This window comes from Lathyrus oleraceus, chromosome 3, assembly GCF_024323335.1.
Source record: "Lathyrus oleraceus cultivar Zhongwan6 chromosome 3, CAAS_Psat_ZW6_1.0, whole genome shotgun sequence".
NCBI classification, from domain to species: Eukaryota; Viridiplantae; Streptophyta; class Magnoliopsida; order Fabales; family Fabaceae; genus Lathyrus; species Lathyrus oleraceus.
In genome coordinates this window covers 123,639,177-123,647,436 of record NC_066581.1, presented here as the reverse complement: position 1 = coordinate 123,647,436, position 8,260 = coordinate 123,639,177, and positions in this window count along the sequence as shown.

The window sequence follows — 8,260 nt, the reverse complement described above, 5'->3', positions numbered from 1 at the left end:
TTTGTCATGAGCATCCAAGATAAGAGATACTGATAAGTGCATTTTGATGCACGTTCTTCCATATTTGTACTTAAGCATTTCTTCGGTTTGCTTTACTTATTTTTATGTTTTAATGTGTTTTTACAATTTATTTTATTTTTGCACTTATTTGTTTTTCGCATTATATTTTCAGCATTAGCAGCTTTCACGAGAAAAATCATATCTTGAGCTACGAGTATCAGATTGAGGCTTGTGAGTATGCGTTGGAAAGCTAAGGAAAAGATCTACAACTTTTGTTCAGAAGTCGAGAGCTGAATCGGACTGTAGCAGGGCCAGAAAGTCTGTTGAAGTTACATAATTTTATTTGTATTTTTGTTGGGTCATTTGTAGTGGGCTGGGTCGACCCAGTTGAGTTGTAAAACGGGTCTTTGTTTTCCCCTAGGTCTAGCAGTCGTAAACCATGGGGAATTGAACGGGAAAATCACGGTTCATGTACGAATTTGAGAGCTTGCAAAGAATGACTATGGAGAACTAATTTCCCAAGAATCAATTCACTGTAATCGGATGCCACTTTGAGGTTCTTTTATAATTTTCCATTAATCTGTTCCTTTGAATTATATCTATAATCACAATTACTTGCTTAATTTAATTGTTTTTACATGATAGAATTCTTTAATTTGATTGTTGTCTGCTTTTGAATCAATTTCGTGATTAGTGTAGCTTTTGCATTATCGCGTTCGATCATATTGCGTTTGCTTAATTCGTAATAGTTTTAATCCGTTTGCTTTACTCGGAATTCAGGGACAGACTTCGTATAATTGTTATTGCGCTTGTCAAAAGCTTTTGTAATCGAATAGGATCAGACTCGTTTAGGGAATTGGAATTTTATATGGATCAATGATAAGTCGGAAGATGATATAGTGGGTTGATTCGTTTCAGCTTATTCAAATAATCACTTTTCATAATCACTTATTTTCTGCATTTTTGTAATTGAACACCAAATCAACCCCCCCATTCGATTACGTTTAATCATTACAAACAAGAATCCTTGAGACAATATCCGAGTTTAATTGTCGCTGTATTACGTTTTTACAAAATTACTCGTTTTTGATCCGCGCGCGACAGCGGATCAGATACAAAAGTCAATTGGAAGATTCCTAGGAGCTTGATTGCTTGAGTTATTTGCTTATTGCTTGCTAATTCCAAAGGAAAGGAGCAACTTGGATCATCTTTATGATCTTAAGAACAGAACTCCAAGGGTTTTATTCTCTTCCCTCATCTTTGCATGTTTAGGATCTAGCCTTTCTCTTCTTCTCTCCACTCTAACCCAAGCCAAACTTTTTGTGCAAACATTAACATTATTTTCAAAATTAGAAACCTAGGCATTATGCCTTTGATTTTTCAAACACTTTTCATAATACTTATTTCTGAATTGAATCTTAAGTCAAGTTTGACTTTATTTTGTAAATACTTTTCATTTATAAATACAACTCATTCAAATTGTTTTTGTGGTTCCAATGGCCACTTCTGCCAAAGATTTTCATGAACATTAGCTATTAGGTTTGAGTTATCATAGTGGTTGATATAATACTCACCTGTATCCTTAGTGATGGACTATAAGTCTTCCATGCTTATTATAGGGTTAGCCCCTCACTAGCATGTTGAAGCTCTCCTCACATGGTGGATTTGTGGTTTTAGGTTGAGTTTTCTCCCTTTTGATAACAAAAGACCTTAAGGCTTTTGACCAATCAATTCACCAACTTCTTTTGAGATTTTTACCCCGAACTACGAGGTTTTGATCCTACCTCTATAAGATGGTATGTAGGCAATGGGTTTATCCGTTCAAACAAAATTGTAAATAATTTGTATATTCTTTTCTCATCTCCCCAATCATGTTTGCACAAATATTTTCACAAATACCAACCTACCTTACAATATTTGTAAAAAGGGCTCCCTTAGAGTACTAAGGATGTTTTGGGTCCTTAAAACCTTCCCATTGCATAACTAACCCCCTTACCCAAATCTCTGACATTTTTATTAGTTTTTTATTTGATAAAACTTCTAGGTTTTTGTTCGCTTTCTAACCTTTCCTTTGGATAAATAGAAGTGCGGTGGCGACTCGAATTGTATGATTTACTTTTGATTAATCAATAAATCTAAAGGTAACGAATACCCCGCTACAATGAGCAACACAAAGATAGCTTTAAAAGCATCCACACTACCTGCTTGAGAAAAATTAGTAGCTTCCTTGATGAGGAAATCAGATGAGAATCCAAATAACCCTCCTTTCTTCACCCAATGAGCCTCTATCTCATACTTCTTTAAGTGAAGAGCTTAAGCAATAATACTAGACCAGGGAATCTCCTCCAATCCACTAAAAGGAACTCTACTAGAAACATGTATCCCCAAAAGATGAGAATACTCCTCCAAGGTAGGCACGAGCTGAAAATCTGGGAAAGTGAAACAATGGTAGAGAGGATCATAGAACTACACCAGTACACTCAAAAGTCCTTCAACTACATCAGCAGACAAGATGGACAGAAGCTTCCCATGTCGTTGTTTGAAGTCCAAGGGATCTAATACAAAAGATGCTAGCTTCCTTAACTCTTTCGAGTCGGGACATCTGAAACTGTACTTCTTAGTGTTCCTTCGTCCACAATCCATGGTCTGAAAATATTTGCAAATGATACCTTAGTTCCTTGAAATTTTCGTGTGATGAATGTTATGATGCGCATGTATGCAGGAATGCAACAATCACAAATAAGGGATCACACACAAGGCAAACAAAGGTTAAGGGATGAATCAAGTCTTTTTCAAGATCAATCATCCATTTTGGTGGATTATGGTTTACACCTTATCAACACCCAAGTTCCATTGATATTGATAAGACTTGATTGGATCAACCAATAATCAAGGGTTTGTTGCAAGTCACGAGCATGGAGTCTGGGTAAGAACCACCCCAGAGGAGTGAACTAAGGATAAAACCTGTAAATCATGTTCTAAAAAGTTCCCAGAGTCTTAATTCCATGTTTCGGATATTATAGGTTGAGATGCCTGACTCATCGACCCATAATATTCTCAAGAGAAACTCGTCTGAGTGTAGTATCGCATAACAACTGTTATCAAGTCTACACCTGAACATTTTTCGCACTACATCCTAAATAGGCCAAGATAGGTTAGGTATTCTAAGGTTCTCAGCTTCTCGGACTCAATTACAAATAGCAATACCTAACCATAAATACTTGTGTAATATTTCCAAATCCAAAGGAGTCTCCACTGAGCAGATGGATCTCAAGCCAACTTGTTAAGGACTACTCCGCACAAGTCAAACATGACTATACCATCCTCCTATCTTAATTGCACTCAAGTTCGGGTTAGAACTTATCTCACCACTGAGAGATCACACGACACAACAAGCAGATTATATCACACATACATATATACAAACATCACATATATACAAATATATTCACACAAAAAGTAGGCTAAACCCTCTGAAGACTACTCCCCAGCAGAGTCGCCACTTAATTTCTGTAGCGGGAAATTCATGATCATTGAGCTATTGAGAAGCTAAAGATCAATTAACAAGAGTCTCCACCACGCTTTTATTATTTCTAAGGGAAAAGGGAAAAAGTACGAACAAAACCCAAATAGTAAGAAGTTTTCGAATAAAAACTAATAAAAATCAGAGATCATAGGTAAGGGGGTTGGTTACAAAGAGGGAAGGTGTTAGCACCCAAAGTGTCCTAGGTACTCCTAGGGAGCCCTTTTTATGTGCATATGTGTTTTGTACAAAGTGATGTTTACAAACAAATAGAATGGAGGGATGAGTAAAGAATTCATTAATTATATTTTTGTGTTTGACAAGACCTTCGGACTTGTGCCTACGTACCAATATGAAAATGAGGGATCAAAACCTCGTAGTTCGTGCTACAAACTTCAAAATGGATGCGTTGATTTTAACAAAATTTAAGTTTAAAAGGCACAAAGGCCTAAAATGGTTTGAATGAGTTAGTTCTTTTTGGCTTTTTGAAAGTTTAAGTCAAGTATTGTTAAGTTTATTTACAAGTTTGATTTAAGGAAATAAGTGTGAAAAATACAATGGCATAAGGCCAAAGTTTCTATCTTTTTGCAAAAGTGGTCCAAGTTTAGAACAAAAAGTAGTTCACACAAAGAAGAGTTTGAAAATGGAGGGAGAGATTTTGAAATTAAAGAAATGGGGAGAAGATGAAGAGACTACCTTATGCACAAAATTTAAAAGTTTAGAGTTGAAAAGATCTGACCAAATGGGTAGCAATCCAATAGACAAAAATGTCAATAGAAACCCAGAATTCCCTTGGACTTTTAGAATCAAGCAACACACAAATGCACAATTATATTTGTCTTGAAGAGCAAAGGCATCAAATAAAGATGGCCTCTACCAAGATTATACCTTCCATGATCTTCTTCAGAAATAGCCCATGTAACAGATGAATTCCACAAGTCACAGGTTCAAAATCACAACTTTACAATGATCATGTTGCAGATGAATCAGAGATAAGTCTTCAAAGATGTATCTGATGAATTCAAATTGCAAGAACTTGGTTCTTCACAAATTGGCATTGGCCAAGTCCTTTTAGCTTAGGGAGGTTGCCTAGATTCTAAGTCCATTTGTCCAAGATCAAGCCAACAGTCCACTCAAAGTTTTTTTTTTATGGTTTTTGTGGTTATTATGTACATTAATGGTCAAAGACCAATCAAACAAGCAAAGTATATACAAACAAAATATATCACACAATATGGTCCAAATGGAAAAAGTGAATATTGCATTAACATAAACAATTAGAATGATATGTACAATGGCAAATGAAATAAAGTGCTAAAAAGTAAATTGCATTAAGATAAAAACTTGAAATTAAAAGTCAATAGTTAGTAAGTTAGAGGTTAGTTTTTATTTGCTTTTCATTTCAAGATATTCTTTGGAGAACACTCAACCCACTTATCACAAGCATGGATCCTTGAACCAAAACATCTTCCAAAGGAAGGAAAGAAGACTAAGTTTCCACACAATACCATGAAAGAGGGGAGACTTACAATCTCACTAACTAGAATGCTTATGCCTTTTGTGTCACAAATTTAGCGGTATGTTAAGCAATCGTAATTTGACTTATGTAGAAGTCGCAACTATTTGAGGCTGGGCAATAGAATTTTGGTGTTAATGCATGTTAGAGACATAGTATAATGGACTATGCTCTTAAAACATACCACACACAAAAAAATATGCAAAAGGTGTGGCATAATCTCATCCATACTCATGTCAATTTTTCAATTAACTAGCATTAGGTCTTTGAGATGTCATAGGCCAAATGGAAATGAATGGATGAAGAAGGGGAATTAGATGAAGAGGGAAGGGGATGAATAAGATCACAAATTGGTCAAAGGAGGAATTTTACCAAATTAATATCATTCATTCATTTTGCGAGATGGAATGTACATTCCATCAATCCCCTAAATCCAATGATATTAACTTGACAAAGTCAAATCAACCTTGACCAAGGCCCAACCACAAACAATCAAACTCAATTAAGTTAATACAAATGGTCAACACAATTTAAATGGCATTTATTCAATTAAAAATAATAAAATGGTGCATTTAATTCAAATATGTTTTGTCCAAATCCTAAAATCTCATCAAAACACCAAATAAATGGCCATGAGATTTATCATAGGTCAAACAAGGTCAAAGGACCTTGGAGAAAAAATTTCATAATTTTTGGACATTTAAAAATATTTTTAAACAATTAAAAACAAATGCAAAATCAATTAATTCATGAAAAATATTAATAATGATCCAAAAAATAATTTTAATTCATAATATGAAAGATAAAAATATTTGAAATTTTTTGGTGAAGGTCTCATATTTTTTGGATCAATATTGAATTTAATATGAATTATTGAAGAAAATGAAATTAAAATGAAATATCAAAAATTCAAAAATACGTGGACCATCAGATCTCCCTCATTAATTGAGGTGGCAGATCTGATGATCCAAAACGCGCGTTCCACATGTTCTTTAGTCAACCGCGTGGCACAAATGGTAATCACAAGGGATGGTCAAGATTAGAACGTGGAGGATGGATCCTATGGTTCAGATGCAAGACACCTCATCGCCGGAGCCAGAGCTCCGATCATCCTCTCTGGTGGCACTCACCGGTCTGGTCAAGATGAACCATCACCAAAAAATGAAACAAGGACATGATCTTAAAGAGAAAATGGCACTGAGCTCGAATCTGACCTCCAATTGCTCCAATTCCAAATATATTAAGAGATATGTGGAATTGAAATCTGAGGTACATGAACTGAGTTGCTTCGATTTGACCTCAAAGCAACTCAATCTTCTTTCCTACATTGGTAGGACTTCAGACAACCTAGGAATAAATGGAATTGAGCAATAAATTGAGAGAATCGAAGAGTTTAAAATTTCTGCAAATTACCTTCAATGGAGGTCTGAACTTGATGGATCTTGAGCTTGCTTGCACTTGGACTCACTTCAATTGCTTGCAGGAGAGGAATGGAAAGGTTTAGAATCAATGCATTCCTAGAGAATTGAATTCCAAAAAAGTGGAGATACAAGCTCAAATTCAAATGAATTTATCAGGTTTATCCTATGAGAGTGAAGGGTTTTCAATGGGGGATCAAAGCTGGCGCAATGTTGTTCTTAATTCTGAGCAAATGGAGCTGTATTTATAGGGGAATCAAGTGATATTTGCACACTCACTTCCACTTTCCAAAATTGGAAAATGAAGATGCCATGCTGCATGGGCGCGCATAGGCCCATGAAATGATGGTTTGAAGGTCCAAATTGAAGATCAGATGCTTTGAAGATTGATTGGAATGCAAGGCAACTGAACATTGATGCTTGAAGTTGGATCCATGGCAAATGATATCAGCCTGGTTAAGTCATGCGCAGCCTATGCATTTCTCATCCAAAATGAATGAACTTGAGCTCTTTGGAAAGGTGAGATCAAGAGGAACAACTTTTATGTTCAACACTTTTTCATTTGGAGCTTGGAACTTGGATAAATTTGAGGCGGAAGTTTGGAAAAATTTGACATATCAAACATTTTCTAAGTGTCAAGCCATATGTCTCAATATTCTAGCTTGCTTAACTTTTTATAGGAGCTTCCAATTAGAAAAGTGTCTTTATCAAAGTTATAGCTCTCTCAAAGACCTTAAAAATGGACACCTATTTCATGTCATTTTAATTTGAAATGATAGAGTTATGCATTTTTGAAGTTTGCAAAAATCACTTGATCAATGGTATATGTCAAAAGTGACCTATAATGTAGCCTCATATCACATGCTCAAAAAAGATGAATTAGCTCCCACTCCAAACATAAAAATTGAATTAGACACATTGAATTTAATTTTGCAACTTGGAAATCTTTCATCTCATAAAAATTGAGCAAGTTATGACCTTGGGAAGTTGACTTTCAAAATAGGGTTTAGACAAAATGACCTATAATATTTCAACATAGGAAATGATTTTCCAAGAAAAACTAGTTCTAGGTCTCAACATGAAAGTTGTTTATAATGTCATTTAGAGTAAGTTTTCTCTTGGAATCATTTTCATATGGTGAAAATTGTAGGAGATAAGTGATGCGGTGCTTTTCGCAAGTATACGAACGCGTCAGAGTAATATAAAAGATTGTCGAATCCACAGAGACCAAGTGTCAATCTATCTTTATCTATTGTTATGGTGTTTATCAAAGGCAATCAAAATAGGTGTTTTTAGAGTGTGCAATGAAAAGTAAAGTGTTGAATAAAGTTTAATTAATAAAGACAGGGTCGAATGTAATTCACATAATCAAATAATAATCCAAGTACTTGCTAATGGAACTACTTATGGGCAATGTTTCCTACTTTGAAAAGAACTAATTTAACGGGAACTGTCGCTTTTGCGTATTCAGAACCGAGTTGTACTCCCTAATCAAACACTCTTATTGTCACTTATAAAAAGGCGCGCATTGTGTTAGAGTAGTAAACCTATTTTTAAGAAATATAGTATCTTGACTAAGTTGAAAAGTATTATAACCTGGATTTCCTAGCCAAAAGAGGTTCTTACGAACCAGACTCTAAACTTATAAACGCGTCCGAAAATAGTTTTAAAATCTCTTTTCTTCTTAAGTTAAAATCCCCTAATGAACTAAACAAAGCGCTTTCGCTGTTTTTGAAATAGTTAAAATAATTAAGTTTAAAAAGACGTTGGACGGCTTTCGATCTTACCCAACGGAATTGAAGT